We start from the raw sequence: 20,566 nt of genomic DNA on the forward strand, positions 1-20,566 counted from the left end.
CAAAACTTCTTGATATACTTGACTACACTCACCATTTTTACAACCTCCCTTTTTATATATCTTTAAAACATCTCAATTCTGGCTTCCATTTGTATTAGTCACTTTTTTATAACTGGGACATAATACCTGACAAATGCAACTTAAATAAGTAAGATTTATTGGTTCACAGTTATAATAGGGTCGATTCTTTGTCAGCTTGCCTCAAGGCCGAAATGACAATGCAGAAGGGCCTGGTGGAAGACTGCTGCTCATTCTGTGGTAACTGGGAAGTAGAGAGAGAAGGGACGATCTGGAACCCCTTCTTGGTAACATCCTTAGGGATTCACCTGTTTCAACCAGGCTCCACCTTCTAACAGTACATTCCGCTTTGAACTCATTAGTGGATTAATCCATTGATGAGTGTAATGCCCTCCACAATCCAATCATCTTGCAAAAACCCCACCTCTTAGCACATGATTTTGGGAGGGGCATTCTAGATCTACATCGTAATATTCTACTTCTGGCCCCCGAAACACTCATGTCTATCTCATTATGCAAAATGCATTTTGTATATCTCCAAGAGTCACAAAAGCCTTAACAGTTTCAACATTGCTGAAAACTCAAGTCCAAAGTCTCCTGTGCACCTCAAGGCGAATTTGTAGGTGTGGGCCTCTGTAAAAATTAAAAAGAAAGTTAATCACTTATAACATACAATGACACAGGATAAACATTTCCATTCTAAAAGGGAGGAATAAGTGGATAGAAAAGAATTAGATCAAAGCAAGATTGAAGACCAGCAGGGCAAACATTAAATCTTATACTTTCATTTCCAGCACCTGGGGCAAGTTGTGGTGAGATACGACTTCCAGAGAGCTTGGGAAGCTCTGCCCCTGTGTCTTTGCTGTTTGCAGCCCACACAGAGTCTCTTTCAGGGTTGCTCTTCTCATTGCCTGTAGCTTGTCTCCACAGATGGTTCATGTTCCTGGCAGCTCCAACTCCCTGGTGTCTCCACTGCACTTTGGCTTCATTCCCACAGCTTCCCACACTGCCCTCTCAGAGACTGCATGTCTAGATACTCAGGCCTTCATTTGAAATCTAAGTGGAAGCCTCTCTGAGCCCACATACCTTGCATTCTGCTTGCCAGTAAAATAAATACCATGTGGATCATACCAAAATTTGCCGCCACCCTGAGCAGTAGCCTGACCCCTTTGGACCATGACTACAGAACCTCTGAGTGCCTGGATGGCTGAATTCTGGAATATACTTCCTTGGGAAGCTCTGAATAAGCAGGGTGCCTTGAAAGTGTCTCTTTTGAAAGTCTTTCAAAGAATTTCACAATTTTTTTCTTTTTATGTTTTTTATACAAGATGATTACATTCATTGTGGGGAGTTGATGGATGTACATAGTAGATGTCAATTCTTTTTTCTTTCCCTTTCCCTACCTTCCTTCCATTCTCCCACTACTTCTTGGTCCCTTTCCTATTGAAAAAGATCTCCCTACTTCATATTATCTATCTTTTACTTTGCTATTTACTTTTATTTTGGATTTCTCATATAAGAGAAAATATGCAATATTTAAGCTTGTCTGGATAAAGAAAATATGGTATTTATACACAGTAGAGTATCCTAAGCCAAAAAGAAGGATAACTTGAATCATTCTTAAGTAAATTAATACACCTTGAGAACATAATTATAGTGAACTAAATCAGGAGTTTACCCTTTTTCACATTTGAACCTGTGATGAGTGGATTCTGGTCAATTCCTGAGATGACTTCAAAGCATCTTTTCTATTATCCTGATACAATTTACTTGGCATCCTGTTAATGGCTCTATTTTACTCAGCAATCACACTGTCCTTGGATCCAACTTTACAGGTACTTTCTTTCTGGGCAAGCTGAAATTTTTCAAATCATGCAGTTATGCTTTTTGCTCCTTATTCTCACTATATATCTGGCTAAAAGGAGTGAGCAGTACCCATGCCACAGGTTGAATATTGGGCCATATGGAAAATTCCTTTGTCAGATTAATTACACTACTACCTTTAAATACAGTCCCCACACAAAGTCTTAGGACATGGAGAAAGCATAGACATTATTTGTCATAATGAAACATGCATGGCCTCTAGTCCAGTTTTCATTATAGTTCTTCGCAACTGAAACCTCCTGAGCTTAGCCTTTACTGGCCACATTCTTAATAGCATTCTTTTTTTCTGAGTTTCAAACAGAATCACCCATGAGGCTCGCCTTACAGCATTCTAGAGCTTCTCTAATTTGCATCTCCAAACCCACATTCCTCCTCCAAACCAGTTCCAAAGGCTTCTAAACCACATGATTATGTATAGTCATAGCAATGACCCCACTTCCCTGGCACCAATTTTTTGTACTAGTCGTTTTTCTGTTACTGAGACAAAATTAACTGGTATATGCAACTTAAAAGAGGAGAAATTTATTTGGTTAATGGTTCTAGTTGGTTCAGTCCATGGTTAGCTGGCTCTAAGGCATAAAGGGCTTGGTAGGAGGGCATGAGGGAGGAATTCTACCCACCCCATGGCAGGCAGGAAGCAAAGAGTAAAAGGAGGATCTGGAGACAAGAGTATACCCTTCCAGCTATGAACCTATGATCCACATACTCTGTCCAAGCCCCACATCTGAACAACACATTCAGCTATGAACTTATTAGTGGGTTAATCTACTGATGAGTGTAGCTACCCTCTTTATCCAATCATCTCCACAAAGACCTATCTCTAAAGACTTGAAACTTTTAGGGGATACTTTAGATATGAACCATAAGACCACTCTCTACTTCTATTCTGAAGATTTTGGTAAAAATCTAAATGTTGCAAAAAGAGGCAAATTCTGTATTCAATGATAAATGGTTTTAAGAAACTATTCATGAATATTTTATATGGTTCCTAAACGATAAATATGTTACAATTTAGTTTTGTGATATGTCCTTCTTTAAGGAAATTTCTTTTTGTTTGGAATTTACTAAATGCTATCATTTAGAATTTTCATCTTTACTTCAATTTATAGTTGTTTTTTTTAAGTTCTTTTATTGGTACATTTTAGGTATACAACACAGTTACATTTCTCATTGGGAACTTGTACCTTTACATGATGCATCTTGGTTCGTATTTTTTCCCCATTCCTAGCCCTCCCTTCACCCCCTCCACCTTTCCCTATTTACAAAGACTTTATTTCCAATTTTTCCATTTCTCATCATTTTTCCTTTTCCTTCTTTCCTTTCCCCTGCCCCTCCCACTACCCCTACCCCTTTGAACCTTTTCTTCCTATTTTGCATTATCGATTATTCATTCTAATCACTGGTACATTTTAGGTATACAATATAATGACATTCATCACTGGAAATTTGCACCTTTACATAATCTCTCTTGGTTCCCATCTTTCACCCTTGCCCAGCCCTCCCTTCAACGCCTCCATTCCTCCCTATTTACAAAGATTTTGTTCCTATTTTTCCATTTTCTCATATTAATTCCATTCCCTTCTTCCCTTTCCCCTACCCCTCCCACCTCCTTCCCCTTTACCGCTTTTCTTCCTATTTCACATTACCTATCATACATTTTAGTCCCCATTTACATTTTCAGTTTCTCACAACAGAGAGATTATTTGGTATTTATACATGTGTGTCCTATTTATTTCAGTTAAGAGTATCACCTCAATGTGCATCCACTTAGCTATAAATGTCTCCAATTTCTCATTTTTTATGGCTGAGTAGTACTCCATTTTATAAGAAACCACATTTTCTTTATCCAGTCTCCAGTTGATGGGCATTTGGGCTGTTTCCAAGTTTCAGCTATCACAAACTGTGCTGCTATGAACATGGGTGCACATATATCACTGTGGTATGATTCTTTTAATTCTTTGGGGAAGATCTCCAGCAGTGGAATAGCAGGGTCAAATGGGACTTCCAGTCCTAGTTCTTTGAGGTATCTCCATACTGATTTCCACAGTGGTTGCACCAGTCTACACTCCCACCAGCAGTGGAGCAGGGTTCCTCTTTCCCCACAGCCCCACAAGCATTTCTTGTTGGTTGATTTCATGATAGCAGCCATTCTTTCTGGAGTGAGGTGGAATCTCAGCATTGTTTTCATTTGCATCTCTCGAATTACCAGTGATGTTGAACATTTTTTCATGTATTTATTTGCTATTTCTATTTCTTTGTCTGAGAAATGTCTGTTCATTTCAGATGCCCATTTTCGGATTGGGTCTTTCAATTTGGGAGGTCTGATCTTTTTAAATTCTTTATAGATTCGAGATAGTAGACCTTTGTCTGAGGAAAAGCAGGTGAAAATATTTTCCCACATTGTGTGTTGTCTCTTCACACTTCTGGTGGTTTCTCTTGCTGTGCAGAAGCTTTTTACTAAGAAAAGATCCCACTTGTTGATTGTTTGTCCTAGTTCACGGGCAACTGAGGTTTTGTTCATAAAATCTTTTCCTATACCGATGTCTTCAAGGGTTCTACCTAACCTCTGTTCCAACTGGTTCAGAGTTTCTATTTTAATATTTAGATCTTTAATCCATTTTGATTTTAGTTTAGTGCATGGTGAGAGATATAGGTCTAGTTTTAATCTTTGGCAAGTAGAAACCCAGTTTTTCCAGCACCATTTATTAAAGAGGCTATCTTTCCTCCAGTGAGGGTGTTTGGCTCCTTTATCGAAGATGAGATGGCTGAGTGTCTGGCATTGTTTCTGCATCTTCTAATCTGTTCCACTGGTCCTCAGGTCTGTTTCTTTGCCAGTACCATGCTGTTTTTATCACAGTAGCTTTGTAGTATAGTTGCAGGTTGGGGATTGTGATACCCCCTGCCATGTCTCTGTTACCTAAAATTGCTTTTGCTATTCTGCATCTCTTCTTGTTCCAAATGAATTTTTGGATTGTTCTCTCAAGGTCCATGAAGTATGCTGCTGGGATCTCAATTGGATTTGCATTGAATCTATATAGCAGTTTTGGAAGTATGGCCATTTTCACTCTATTAATCCTTCCTACCCAGGAGCAGGGGATGTCTGTGCATTTTCTGATATCATCTTCAATCTTTCTTTTCAGAGTCCCATAGTTTTCAGAGAAGAGGTCTTAGATTTCTTTTGTTAGGTTGATTCCTAGGTATTTCAGTGTTTTGGATGCTATTGTGAAAGGAATTGTTTGCCCTATTTCTCTCAGTGAGTCTGTCATTTGTGTAGAGGAAAGCTATCGATTTTTGTGTGTTGACCTTGTATCCTGCTACTTTGCTGAATTTGGTTATTAAGTTTAGAAGATGTTTGGTGGAGTTCTTGGGTTCTTCTATATAGAGTATTGTGTCATCTGCAAATAATGACAATTTGACTTCTTCATTTCCTATCTTTATTCCTTTTATTTCTTTCTCTTGTCTAATTGCCGTGGCTAGTGTTTCCAAAACTATATTGAACAAGAGTGGTGATAGTGGACATCCTTGTCTTGTTCCTGATTTGAGTGTGAAGGATTTCAGTTTTTGACCATTTAGTATGATATTGGCTGTTGGCTTTTCATAGATGGCTTTTATCAGTTTGAGGTAGAGACCATCGATTCCAATTTTTTGTAGGGTTTTTATCATAAATGTATGTTGTATTTTGTCAAATGCTTTTTCTGCATGTATGCAGATAATCATATGGTTTTTGTCCTTGGCTCTTATTGATATAGTGTATTACATTAATTGATTTGCATATGTTGAACCATCCCTGCATCCCTCGGATGAATCCCACTTGGTCAGGGTGTATGATCTTCTTGATGATCTTCTGCATTCTATTTCCCAGTATCTTATTAAGGATTTTTGCATCTATGTTCATTAGTGAGATTGGCCTATACTCCTCCTTTTTGGTTGGGTCTTTCTCTGCTTTAGGGATCAAGGTGATGCTTGCTTCCAGGAATGAATTTGGGAGTATTGCTTCCCTTTCAATTTCATTGAAGAGTTTAAACAGTAGTGGCAGCAGTTCCTCTCTAAATGTCTTGTAGAATTCAGCAGTGAAGCCATCAGGGCCCAGGCTTTTCTTAGTTGATAAGCTTTTAATTACATTTTCAATTTCATTGGTTGATATTGGGTTGTTCAGAATTTTTAGGTCTTCTTTGTTCAACTTTGGTAATTCATATGTATCTAGGAATCTGTCCATTTCTTCTGTGTTGTCCATCTTATTGGTGTATAGGGTCTGGAAGTAGGTATTGATGATCCTCTGGATTTCTGCTGGGCCCATTGTGATTTCATCCTTTTCATTCCTAATTGCATGGATTTGGGCCTTTTCTTTCCTTTTTCTGAGAAGGTTGGCTAAAAGTTTGTCAATTTTGTTGATTCTTTCGAAGAACCAACTATTCATTGATTTTTTGTATCATTCTTAGTCTCCATTGCATTGATTTCTCCTCTGATCTTTATACTTTCCTCCCTTTTATGAGCTCTGGGGTTGTCCTGCTCTTCTTTTTCTAGAAGCTTGAGGTTCAGCATCAGGTTGTTTAATTGGGCTCCTTCTGTTTTCCTAATATGTGTATTCACTGCTATGAATTTCCCACGTAAGACTGCTTTCACTGTGTCCCATAGATTCCAATATGTTGTATTGTCATTGTCATTTAATTGAAGGAACTGTCTGATTTCTTCTTTAATTTCCTCTGTGACCCATTGGTTATTCAGAAGTGTGCTGTTCAATTTCCATGTGTTTATAAAATTTTTTGAGTTTCTTTTGCTATGGATCTCCAATTTCCATGCACTATGGTCCAATAATATACAGGGGATAACTTCAATTCCTTTGAACATACTTAAACATGTTCTATGTGTGAGTATGTGGTCTATTTTGGAGAATGACCCATGTGCAGCTGAGAAGAATGTGTATTCTGATTTTGTGGGGTGGAAGACTCTGTAAAAATGTGTTAAGTTCATTTGTTCAAGAGTTCGATTGAGTTCTAGTATTTCATTACTTATTTTTAGTCTAGTTGATCTATCTATTTGTGACAGTGTGGTGCTGAGGTCACCCACTACAATTGTATTAATGCATATATGACTTTTCATGTCTGTTAGTATTTGTTTTATATAGTTGGGTGCACTAGTGTTTGGTGCATAGATATTTATGATTGTCATCTCTTCCTCTTGGATTGTTCCTTTTACTAGGATGTAGTGTCCTTCTTCATCTCTCTTAATCAGTGTTGGTCTGAAATCTACTTGATCTGCAAAGAGGATAGCTACTCCTGCTTATTTTTTGGTTCCTGTTACATGGAGTATTGTTTTCCACCCTTTAACTTTCAGTCTATGAGTTTCCTTTTGAATTAAGTGTGTTTCCTGTATGCAGCATATTGTTGGATTTTGCTTCTTGATCCATTCTGCAAGTCTGTTTCTTTTGATTGATGAATTGAGACCATTAACATTGATGGTTATACCTGAAACGTATTGACTTATCATTGCCATGACTCTTTCTTTTTGTTGGGTTCTCCCTCTGTACATTTCATTTCTTGTCATGCCAGATGGGTTCATTCTGCTTTGGTTCCTGGGGTTGTGATCCTCAATGTCTGTTCCTAGTATATTGTGTAAAATTCTTTGGAATGCTGGTTTGGTATTCACGAAGTTCCTAAGGTGCTCTTTGTCATGAAAGTATCTGATTTCTCTATCAATTTTGAAAGCTAGTTTTGCAGGGTACATCAATCTGGGTTGGAGGCTATTTTCTTTTAGGGCTTGGAGTATGTCACTCCAAGCTCTTCTTGCCTTGATGGTTTGTGTTGAGAAGTCTGCTGTGATTCTAATGGGCTTTCCTTTGTATGTGATTTGTTTCTTTTCTCTAACTGCTTGTTGAACTTTGTTCTTCTGTTGAATGTTTGGAATCTTAATAATTATATGCCTATGTATAGATTTTTTTTGATCAAGGCTAGCTGGAGTCCTATATGCCTCACTTACCTGTATGTCAAGTTCTTTTCCCCTGGTTGGGAAGTTTTCTGCCCTTACTTCTGTGAAGAGTTTTTTATGTCATCTGCATTCTCTCCTGTTTCTTCATTGACTCCAGTCAGTCTTACGTTATTCTTCTTTGCATCGTCTAGCAGCTGCTGGATTGATTTCTCATGTTCCCGTATAATTTTGAAGCAATTTTTCTTTTCCTGGTCATTAATTGTAATCTTATCTTCTATATCTGAAATTCTGTCCTCACATTGGCTCATTCTGCTGTGTAGACTTTCAGTGGAGTTTTTCATCTCCTAGAAATCTATTTGCATGTGTTTTATGGATTCCATTTGTTTCCTATGTTGGGATTCCATCATGTTCCTCAGCTCCTCTCTAGATTTATTGATCATGTCTTGCACTAGGGGCACAATTTCTCCCGTTATCTGAGAAATTATTTCTGATTTCATTTTTCCAGATCTTTTGTTGCCAGTTCAGTGGGTCCAGGTTGTTGAGTATCAGAGTGTTCCATCTCATTTCCCTTTGGGGTTGTTGTAGGTGATCTGGAAGTCTGGTTTTGAGACTTATTTACGTGTTTTCTCATTTTGACTGGTGGGGGCGGGGGCTGCTGTTGATGCCCACGCAGTTCACCTCCTCTGAGCTGGGAAAGGTGGGCCAGGGTCCAGGAGTGGTGGTAGGGATGGTGGCCCGAAAGCCCCTTCCTGTGTTCTGGGAGCAGCGGGACAGTTGGCGGCCCGAAAGCCCCTTCCTCTGGACCAGGAGCAGTGGGATGGCGGCTCAGAAGCCCCTACCTCTGGGCAGGAATTCTTTAAATGCTGAGAACTTGATTAGCTCCAGTACAGTGGTCTGGTGGTCCAGTGTCCTTTGCGTTTTTGTAGTGTGAAACCACGTGGCTGTACAGAGAAGAGGCCAATGGAGCGGGGGGTGGGCTCCAGTTGATTGCTGCTGGGGCGTGGGCTGATTCATTGTTTTCAGGGTGATTGGCGACCTCGGGACCATGTCCGCAGACCTGCCTGTCTGCAGCGGGCTGATTTGGTGTTTTCTTCAATTTATAGTTTTTATTGGACTTTTATTAGAAGCAACTTACCAGAAGCACATCATTGAACAAAATAGTCACAGAGTGATAGAAGGAAGAACATTTTTAAAAGTTCACAAATAATGGAAATTACTAGGTGTGGATCATAAAATAAGTAGAGATTTATAATATCAAGAAAACTGAATTATTTTTACATATGCAATAAAATGTCAGAATTATGTGGCTTGTGTACTTAGGAGTTTTTTCCCATGGACTTTTTTGTGCATTTATCAGGTTTTTGTTACTTTAAAATAATTTTAGATTTATAGAAAACTTCAAAAGACAATCATTCACATATATCCATTAACCAATTTCCTCCAATATTTATATCTTCCATTACCTTGATGTATTTGTTAAGATTAAGAAATCAACACTGGTTCATTACCATTAACTAGTCTCCAGACTTTATTCATATTTTACTATTTTGGCCACTAATATCCTCTTTCTGTTCCAGGATCCCATTCAGGATAACAATTATATTTAGCCATCTTGTCTCCTTAACTAATTTGGTCTGTGATAGTTTCTCAGCCTTTCCTTGTTTCTTGTGATCTTGAAAGTTACGAAAAGCTCTGAACAGGTGTTTTAAAAAAAATTTACTATCATTTGTGGTTGTCTGATATTTTTTTCATGGCTAGACTGATGTTATATTGGGTTTGGAGAAGAATAATCACAGAGGTGAATACCATTATCATTGTGTCATATTGGAGGCACATGATATCAATATGACTTATCATTGGTAATGTTAATCTCTTTCACCTATACAACAGTGATGTTTGTCACACTTCCTTACTATAAAGTGACTACATATACTCCATTTTTTTTGACATAAGACACTAAATCTAGTCCACATTCAAAGGGGAAGAAGAATAGGACTCTGTGTTTGGAAGCAGTATCTACCTAGGTTTTTTGGAATTACACTATAGAGAGATTTGTAACTCCCCCCCCTTTTGTTTACTTATTAATTTGTTTATATCAGTTATGGACACATAACATTTATACCTTGGATTGTAATCTAATACCACATTTTTTGCTGAAATTACAGTGGACTCTCAAGTTACAACTGGCCTGACATATGAACAACTTGGGTTAATGAGGTTAATGGAAGAGTCATCTGCCTCTTGTTATCTATAGTGTGTACCCAGGTAAACATCCAAATCTCAGCTGTATTGACTTACAACGAACTTACATTACAACCAGCCCTCAGAACCTATTGACTTTGTAAATCAAGGGTCCACTGTAGTTTGGCTTTGACTAATAGGAATCTTTCCAGTTGTTTTACATGTCCCTTTGATATTTTGTCATCCTATTATTTATGAGGATTTCCTTGCAATTTAGCACTACTAGATACTCCAGGTTTATTTTGTGTATTTTCTGCCCCAGCCTTAGATTCAGCCATTTCTCTAAGAATTTGTCATCCCTTTTATTGTAGAATGGTATTAGAAATCAAGATATGGGTACCAGGTATGTTCATTGTTCCTTAGGTATCACATTTTAGGGTCTGTCTGTGGGGGTAGCTATAAGATGTGTGTGTACACATTAACCAATAATTATTTCTATGATTATTGCTGCATCTTTTTATCTATCTATTAAGCTAATCATGAATGCATAATGATGTTTCTAACTCTAATCCAGCATCACAGGATTCATCTAGCCTTCCTTCCTTGCTTATTATAATTTATCTCTAACAATGAGAAACCTGATTCTCACCTCCATCATCCATTTACATCATGCACTCAACCTCAGACATACATGGAAAATAGTTTAAAAATTACTAAACTGAACTCTGATGAGAAATACATTTACCTACTAGCTTGCTTTCTATGTGCAGTTCTTTTGGTCTTCAGCTTTAGGGTTGCCCTTCAAAACACCACTTGACAAAGTTATTTAAGCCACTTACCAGTCCAATTATTTAAATATATGATGACCAAAAATTGTATATTTGTTCATTAATTTTATAAAATAACAGGAAGTATAAAGATAAATTTATTCAATATAAGAATCGACAAATTTACTCAATATAAGAATTGACTGGTTGAAATAACACCTGCCTGAGCAACGCTTGGGATAGTCAGTATGTAAACAAATGCACTGCCCCCAGTGTCCTGGTGAACTAAGTGGTTAAGTCATCTTCTTTTTTCCACCACTGATTCAGTGAGGTTATACATTTGTAATGTAGTCATATTCATTGGCAGAAAGAATATTTCATCCTTAGATCCCCTGACATCCTGGTTGAAATTTTAAAACTTTTGTATGTATTGAAATTTACTCCTTTGTTATACCATTCTATGAATCTTGACGAATGCATTCAGTCAGATAGCCACACCTCCAGTACATGCAGATCAGTTCTGTTGCCCTAAAATTCCAGAAGTTTTAGTGAGAGGTACTACTGGAGAAAGTATGTAGAACAAAACCTTTTTTCACTAAATATTTGGTTATGTCTGATGATGTTAATGTTACTTTTTCATATTCCCTAAAACATTTAAAAAAGTTTTATGAATAACTTCATTCACCATGTCTTACAATTTTCTTACCAATTCACAATTACAAGTTTGTAAACAATACTCATGGGTATAACTGTTAACTACTAGATACTTTTCTTAACAGAGTAACACCTAAAGCCCAACTGTTATCTCTTACTTAGCAACTTTCACTGTAGAAAAGAGAATCTTCTCTGTATGGCCCAAGATCTTAATAGTTACTCTCCATGTAGCCCAGTCCCTCACAGTTGTTGGACATAACCATCAGCTGAGGAAGATAGCTACTAGAATGGCTGGGCCATTATAACCTTTTGTGAAAACAATCAATTACACAGGCTCAGTTAAAATTTGAATTTTGTTCTTGATATTCATAAAAACAACCTTTAAACTAATGTCATCCAGATTAATATGTAGCTTGGACTAGAAGTGTTGTTTCTATCTCAATATGTAGTATTTTTAATATGTGTTTTTACTTTGCACACACATATTTTTGGTGTACTGGGGATTGAACCCAGGTCCTTTGCACTAAGCTCCGCACCCAGCCCTTTTTTTAATTTTGAGACAGGATCTCACTAAATCCAGACTTGGCTAGACTGGGCTTGAACTTAAGATCCTCCTGCCTGGAGGCCTATAATTTAATTTAAGAGGCTTGAAATGTTAACATGGCTGCCATTTCTGCTTTCTCAGATATCTAACAGTAGTATTCCAGTGTGAGATAACTGCTGCCTTAATACACAAATAGTAATTCTTAAATGTTATAGAAAATTCTGGGATATTGTGCTCTCAATTCTGTCAGCCAAACCAAATTATCATGCACCAAAACAATGATGCATGCACCACTATCCTTGATTTAGTTGTAAATTGTATTGGAATCCCTACTCTGTATCTTCTTAGAGGAATGATTTTGGAGAATGTATTTAATAATTCTGAACTTATATTTCCTGACCTGCATTTAACATGGTTTTTATTAGGAACTAATAAATGATACCTGAATATACATTTGACAGTGAATGTGTCTTTAATTTTCATAAATGAGTTGCTTAGATAACAGTGCTGGAGACAAAGTGATTTCAAATCTTGGAAGAAATAGTAGATATTGAGTTTTGAATGAAACAGCAGGACAGGGACTTTCTAAACCCCTTTTCAATGAAAACTTATAATGAACTCCCAAGTTTTTCCAGAATCACAGCTTGAGATTATTATACTAGGCACCTTATGAACACAAATTGTCATAATGTTATCTCTGATCGCTCACTATCCGGCAAATACACACACACACACACACACACACACACACACACACATTATGTACCATAAAGACATGAGAACTTTTCTCATAATATTTCCTTTCCCTTCTTTCCTTTCCCCTTTGCCTCCCACTTCCCTTCCCCTTTGGACCTTTTCTTCCTATTTCACATTATCAATTATTCATTTTAATCATTTTAATCCTTATTTACACTTTCAGTTTCTCACACTAGAGAAACTATTTGGTATTTACACATGTGTGTCCTATTTATTTCACTTAAGAGTATGGCCTCAATATGCATCCATTTAGCTATAAATGTCTCTAGTTTGTCATTCTTTAGGGCTGAGTAGTACTCCATTTTATAAAACTACCATGGAAAGAAAGTCTTTGTAAATAGGGAAGGGTGGAAGGGGTGAAGAGAGGGCACGGAATGGGGAAAAAATAAGAACCATGATACATCATGTACAGGTACAAGCACCCAATGATAAATGTATACATATTGTATGCCTAAAATGTACCAATAAAAGAATTTAAGCAAAAAAAATGAGAACTTGCCAGGGATGTAGCTCATTGGCGCTCCACCTGCCTCACAAGCACAAGGTCCTGAGTTCGATCCCCAGAACCGGAAAAAAAAAAAAGACATGAAAAATAAATCTGAAAATCCCAAACTCTCATTTTACTCTTTAGACTGAGGTTGAGACAATTTAAGATAGTGAGGTTGATAGGAATTGCTCACGGGATAGCTAAGATTAAGCTAATTGTGAATTCACTGCGTTATGCTTTTGGCTCGCAACATGGTAGAATAAGCGCCGCTGAAGGCTGCTCTTGGACTGTGCGAACTCCCCAGTTATGCTCTATTATTTCTTTTCCATCTCTATTCTGTCCACACCTGTCCTTTTAAGGACTAGCTCCCAGAAGATGTCTTTTTAAAAGTATAGTTAGGCATCTGTTATAACTTTATGCAGTGAAATTCTGTGCATAATTAAGAGAATTATAATATTGGATAAGGGCTGTGAAGGCATACACAGAACTGTCCTGCAGGTATTTCATATTGGAGTGAAATAATTGGTGTTGAAAAATTAAAGCAAAAAGTGCACGTTCACCTGCTTATAGAATTGATAAAATTCCAAATTTTTCCTACTGTCTTAGGGCAGGTATAGTTATATTCTGTATACTAATAAGACCAATATGTGCATAAATTAAAATGGTAACAATTATTTCATTCTTCTAATACATACTTCACCAGCTTGAGGTTTTCAACTGTGATACTAACTGTATTTTTCAATTTAATTATTTAATTCTCTCTCTGCATATATATATATATATACACATATACACATATTCATACATATATATGTGTGTGTATATATGTATATGTATATATATATGTGTATATATATATATTTATATATATATATATATTCATTCCAACATCTTCCTTTAGGCCCTTCAAATCATCCAAATAGTGAATGTTCAAGTCCAAGTAATTTTTTTTAATTTATATATTAATTGGTACATTTTAGGTATACATTTACATTTATCATTGGGTGTTTGTACCTGAACATGATGTATCTTAGTTCTTATTTTTTTCCCATTACCTATGCACCCTTCACCCCTACCACCTTTCCCTATTTACATAGACTTTGTTTCAATTTATTTTTTCTTTGTCATAATTTTTCCTTTCCTTTCTTCACTTTCCCCTTCTCCTCCCGCCACGCCTCCACCTTTGGACCTTTTCCTATTTCAAATTATCAATTATTCATTTTAATCATTTTCATCCTTATTTGCACTTTCAGTTTCTCACACTAGAGATACTATTCGGTATTTACACATGTGTGTGCTATTTATTTCACTTAAGAGTATGGCCTCAATATGCATCCATTTAGCTATAAATGTCTCTAGTTTCTCATTCTTTATGGCTGAGTAGTACTCCATTTTATTAAAAAAACCACATCTTCTTTATCCAGTTTCCAGTTGATGGGCACTTGGGCTGTTTCCAAACCTTAGCTATTACAAATTGTGCCGCTATAAACACAGGTGCACATACATCGCTGTGGTATGATTCTTTTAATTCTTTGGGGAAGATACTAAGTAGGGGAATAGCTGGGTCAAATGGGACCTCTAGTCCTAGTTCTTTGAGGTATCTCCATACTGATTTCTACAGTGCTTGCACCAGTCTGCACTCCCACCAACAGTGGAGAAGGGTTCCTTTCTCTCCACACCCCCGCCAGCATTTGTTATTGGTTGATTTCTTGATAACAGCCATTCTTTGTGGGGTGAGGTGGAATCTCAGTGTTGTTTTCATCTGCATCTCTCCAATGACCAGTGATGTTGAACATTTTTTCATATATTTATTTACTGTTTTTAATTCTTTGTGTGAGAAATGTCTGTTCATTTCAGATGCCCATTTTTGAATTGGGTCTTTGAATTTGGGGGGTCTGATTTTTTTCAGTTCTTTATATATTCTAGATAGTAGACCTTTGTCTGAGGTACAGCTGCTAAAAATTTCTTCCAATATTGTAGGTTGTCTCTTATCTCTGTTGGTAGTTTCTCTTGCAGTGCAGAAGCTTTTTAACAAGATGAAGTCCCAGTTGTTGATTCTTTGTGCTACTTCCCGTGCTACTGAAGTTTTGTTCATAAAGTCTTTTCCTATGCCAATGTCGTTGAGAGTTCTACCTAACTTATCTTCCAGCAAGTTTACTGTTTCTGTCTTAATATTTAGCTCTTTAATCCACTTCAATCTTAGTTTAGTGCATGGTGATAGGTATGGGTCTAGTTTTAATCTTTGGCAGGTTGAAATCCAGTTTTTCCAACACCATTTATTGAACAGGCTATCTTTTCTCCAATGAGGGCGATTGGTTCCTTTGTCAAAGATGAGGTGGCTGAGTATGTCTGGAGTTGTTTCTGCATCTTCTAATCTATTCCACTGATCCTCGGGTCTGTTTCTTTGCCAGTACCATGCTGTTTTTATCACAGTAGCTTTGTAGTATAGTTTGAAGTTGGGGATTGTGATAACCCCTGCCATGTCTCTGTTGCCCAGAATTACTTTTGCTATTCTAGGTTTCTTCTGCTTCCAAATGAATTTTTGGATTCTTTTCTCGAGTTCTGTGAAGTATATTGTTGGAATTTCAATCAGTATTGCATTAAATCTGTATAGTAGTTTCGGAAGTATGGCCATTTTCACTATATTGATTCTTCCTAACCAGGAACAAGTGATATCTTTCCATTTTCTTATATCCTCTTCGATCTCCTTCTTCAGAGTGCTGTACTTTTCAGTGTAGAGGTCTTTTGCTTCCTTTGTTAGATTGATTCCTAGATATTTCATTTTTTAGATGCTATTGTAAAAGGAATTATTTCCCAAATTTCTCTCTCAATGGGTCTGCAGTTTGCGTATAAGAAGGCTATTGTCTTTTGAGTGTTGATCTTATATCCAGCTACTCTACTGAATCTGTCAATTAGGTCTAGAAGGCTTTTGAGCGAGTTTTTTGGGTCTTCTATGTAAAGTATCATATGGTCAGCAAATACTGACAGTTTCACTTCTTCCTTTCCTATCTTTATACCTTTTATTTCTTTCTCTTGTCTAATTGCTATGGCTAATGTTTCCAGAACAATATTGAACAGGAGTGGTGATAGTGGGCATCCTTGTCTTGTTCCTGACTTTATCGTGAAAGTTTTCAGTTTTTGACCATTTAGTATGATGTTGACTGTTGGTTTTTCATAGATAGCCTTAATCAGGTTGAAATAAAGACCTTCTATTAAAATTTTCTGTAGGGTTTTTATCATGAATGGGTGTTGGATTTTGTCAAATGCTTTTTCTGCATCTGTTCAGATGATCGTATGTTTTTTGTCCTTGACTCTGTTAATACAGTGTATTACATTTATTGATTTACAGATGTTGTACCATCCTTGCATCCCTGGGATAAATCCGACTTGGTCTGGGTGTATGATCTTCTTTATGACCCTCTGTATTCTGTTTGCCAGTATCTTGTTGAGGATTTTTGCATCTATGTTCATTAGGGAGATTGACCTGTAGTTCTCTTTTTGGGCTGGGTCTTTCCCTGGTTTTGGAATCAGAGTAATACTTGCTTCCAGGAAAGAATTTGGAATCCTTGCTTCCCTTTCAATTTCCTTGATGAGTTTAAAGAGTAATGGCAATAGTTCTTCTTTAAACATCTTGTAGAATTCAGCAGTGAACCCATCAGGACCTGGGCTTTTCTTTGTTGGTAAATATTTTATTACATTTTCAATTTCACTCATTGTCATTGGGGTGTTTAGAATTTCTATATCTTCTTCATTTAACTTTGGCAATACATACGTATCTAGGAATCTGTCCATTTCTTCTGTGTTTTCCATTTTATTAGTGTACAGGTTCTCAAAGTAGGTATTGATAATCCTCTGAATTTCTGCTGGATCTGTTGTGGCTTCACCTTTTTCATTCTTAATTGAATGGATTTGAGCCTTTTCTTTCCTTTTTTTGATAAGGTTGGCTAAAGGTTTATCGATTTTATTTATTCTTTCAAAAAACCAGCTCTTTGATTCATTGATTTTTTGTATCATTCTCTTAGTCTCCATTGCATTGATTTCTGCTTGGATCTGTATAATTTCCTTTCTTGTACAAGCTTTGGGTTTGTTATGCTCTTCTTTTTCTAGGAGCTTGAGGTTCTGCATTAGGTTATTTAACTGAGTTCTCTCTGTTTTCCTAATTTGGGCATTCACTGCTATGAATTTCCCACATAGAACTGCTTTCATTGTGTCCCACAGATTCCTGTATGTTGTACTGGCATTATCATTTACTTGTAGAAACTGTCTAATTTCTTCTTTAATTTCCTCTGTGACCCATTGGTTGTTCAGGAGAGCGTTATTCAATTCCCAGGTGTTCGTGGGTGTTCTGCGGTTTCTTATGTTATTGATCTCCAATTTTATTGCACTATGTTCTGATAATATACAGGGGATAACTTCATTTTAAACTTTTACGTTTACATAGATTTGCCCTATGAGCTGGCATGTGATCTATTTTGGAGAATGACCCATGTGCAGCTGAAAAGAATGTGTATTCTGATTTTGTGGGTGGAACACTCTATAAACAACTCTTAAGTCCATTTGTTCAATAGTTTGGTTCAGTTCTAGAATTTCATTGTTAATTTTTTGTCTAGATGATCTGTCTATTTGTGATAGAGGGGTGTTGAGGTCCCCCACTACAACTGTATTAGTGCTTATTTGGTTTTTCATGTCCATTAATATTTGTTTTGTATAGTTGGGGGCATTCATATTTGGTGCATAAATATTTAGGATTGTCATCTCTTCCTCTTGGATTGTTCCCTTCACAAGGATGTAGTGACCATCTTTGTCTCTCTTAATTAGTTTTGGTTTGAAATCTACTTTGCAAGTAAGATTGCTACCCCTGCTTTTTTCTGGGATCCTGTCATGTGGAGAACTGTTTTCCATCCTTTTACTTTCAGTCTTTGAATTTCCTTTTGAGTTAGGTGTGTTTCTTGTATACAGCATATTGCTGGGTTTTGCTTCGTAATCCATTCTGTCAGTCTGTTTCTTTTGATTGGTGAATGGAGGTCATTAACATTGATAGTTATAATTGAGAGATACTGAATCATTCTTGCCATGATGTTTTACTGTTGTTGGCTCTTTTCTTATTTTTCCCCCTTCCTATAGAATTTTGTTCTCATGTTGGGTTTCTGGTATCTTGACTATTATATGCCTAGGTGTAGATTTTTTTTGATCGTGGCTAGGTGGAGTTCTATATGCCTTACTTATCTGTGTGTCTAATTCTCCACCTTTGTCTGGGAATTTTTCTCTTATTACTTCTGTGAACAGTTTTTTTATGTCAATTGTACTTTCTGCTGTTTTTTCGTGGACTCCAATCAGTCTTATGTTATTCTTCTTTGCATCATCTAGCAGCTGTTGGATTGATTTCTCATGGTCCCTTACTATCTTTAAGAAATCTCTGTTTTCATGGTCCTTAACTGCGATCCTGTCTTCTGTATCTGATATTCTGTCTTCAGATTCTCTTAGTCTGCTCTGCATGCTTTCAATGGAGTTTTTAATCTCCTGAGTATCTGTTTCAATCTGTTTTATGGATTCCATTTCTTTCTTATGTTGGGCGATCATGGTTTCCATTTCTTTCTTATGCTGGGCATTCATGGCTTCCAGCATGTTTCTGAGCTCATCTATTTTCTTGTCTGTTTCTGCTCTAGAGCCTCTAATCATGTCTTTCACTCTACCCACCATCTCTGTATTTATCTGGGAGATTATTTCTTCTTTGAATTTTTCTAGAGCTTCATGTATCTGCTTTGTTACTTCCTGTGCTATCAGTTCTGGGTGTCCAGGTGGTTGATTATCTGACTTTTCCACCTCATTTCCCCCAGAATTTCCTTTTTGTGGCATGGAAGCCTGCGTTTGTGCCTTGCTTAAATGTCTTCTCATTTTTGTTTTTGGTACTGTCCTTGGTTTAATTCCTGGGTTGATATTTCAAAATTGCTTAATGCAGGTGTCTTTGTTGCTTGTGTTTGAAACCCTTGTGGAATGATTGCTTTTCAGGTGTCTTCCAGATATGGCTTTTGTTTAGGTTTTGAGGCTCTAATGACTCTGAGGCTATTTTATTTTCCTTATACCAGGAAGGAAAACTGATTAGATCAATCACAACATGTTAGGCCAAATGTTACAATCAGCAATACCATAGCATCAAGCGCAGCTTGCCGTGGACAGGAACCGGAACACAGCCGAGGAGCCTCAGGCTGCATGGCCGACTGGAGGAGAGAAGCTCCGGATGAAGGCAGGGCTCCAAGCCGCTCCCGGGACCTCACTGTGCAGTGGACAGGACACGGAACACAGCCGAGGAGCCTCAGGCTGCTTGGCCGACCCGCTGAGAGAAGCTCCGGATGAAGGCGGGGCTCCAAGCCGCTCCTGGGACCTCACCCACCGTGCCGTGGACAGGAACCGTAACGAAGTCCAAGTAACTTTGAAAGTTAGCCCAATGCATGGTAAGGTGTTTATATTTGCTTCAGATGCTGGAACCTGAAGTCAGCAGGGCAGTCACAAAAGAGAGATGGATGTATAGTGAGTGAACCAAGGAGAAATGGGAATCTAAAAGGATTATCTGCGACAACAAGGACAGACTGGAATCCATGTTGATATCTCACTGCCTCCAAACCTCTAGCTCCAATGATGTAAGTGTCCTGCAGAAGAAGCCGGCACTTTTCACAGAGCTGGTAAAGCTAAAGGAAGATATGATGGGCAGATGAAGTAGTTGTAGGCCCAGCTGCCACCCCACACCACACAAGGTAAGCCCAGCTGCTATCCCCTTCACACAAGGTAAGCCAGCATATAAGCAAAAATGGGCATGAGTGCAGCAGCACAAGGTTCCCCTGTCCCAAAATTCCGAGTAAGAAACAAATTTGGCTTTATCTTTACCTTTACCTTCCATTTTTTTCTCAAATGCCCGTTAAATCACAAGCAAACTCAGGTTCCTGCGGGGAACCCTGAACAAAGTTTTAGTTTGGCTAAGTGCCTAAATTCCCCCAGAGAGCTCCTTCTGTTTATAAACAGCAGATGGTAAAAGATCTACCTAATTAATCTGCTCTTACCTTTGCTCTCACTGACATCCAGTGTCACTTGAAATCCCAAATGTTTCTTCAATGTTTTGTTAATGTTGCTAGAATGCATTCCACCCAATTATACCTACACAATGCCTGACACTTGGTATCCTAGTTTATAGCTCTCTTTTCCTATGCCCTGTTTCAAACCACAGTGCTCAGCTGAAACTCACTGAGTTCTCCAGGTGATTTCCCTTTAGGGACTCTTAACGTGCTTTCCTGAAAGCAGACAGTGGAGCTTCTCCAGGCCTCCAAATCCCTAGGTGCTTGTCCCTAACTTTGATTC

The sequence above is a fragment of the Heterocephalus glaber genome, unplaced genomic scaffold (genome assembly GCF_053883595.1).
Source record: "Heterocephalus glaber isolate CG9 unplaced genomic scaffold, H.glaber_assembly_v1.0 deba00001594, whole genome shotgun sequence".
In the NCBI taxonomy this organism is placed as follows: Eukaryota; Metazoa; Chordata; class Mammalia; order Rodentia; family Bathyergidae; genus Heterocephalus; species Heterocephalus glaber.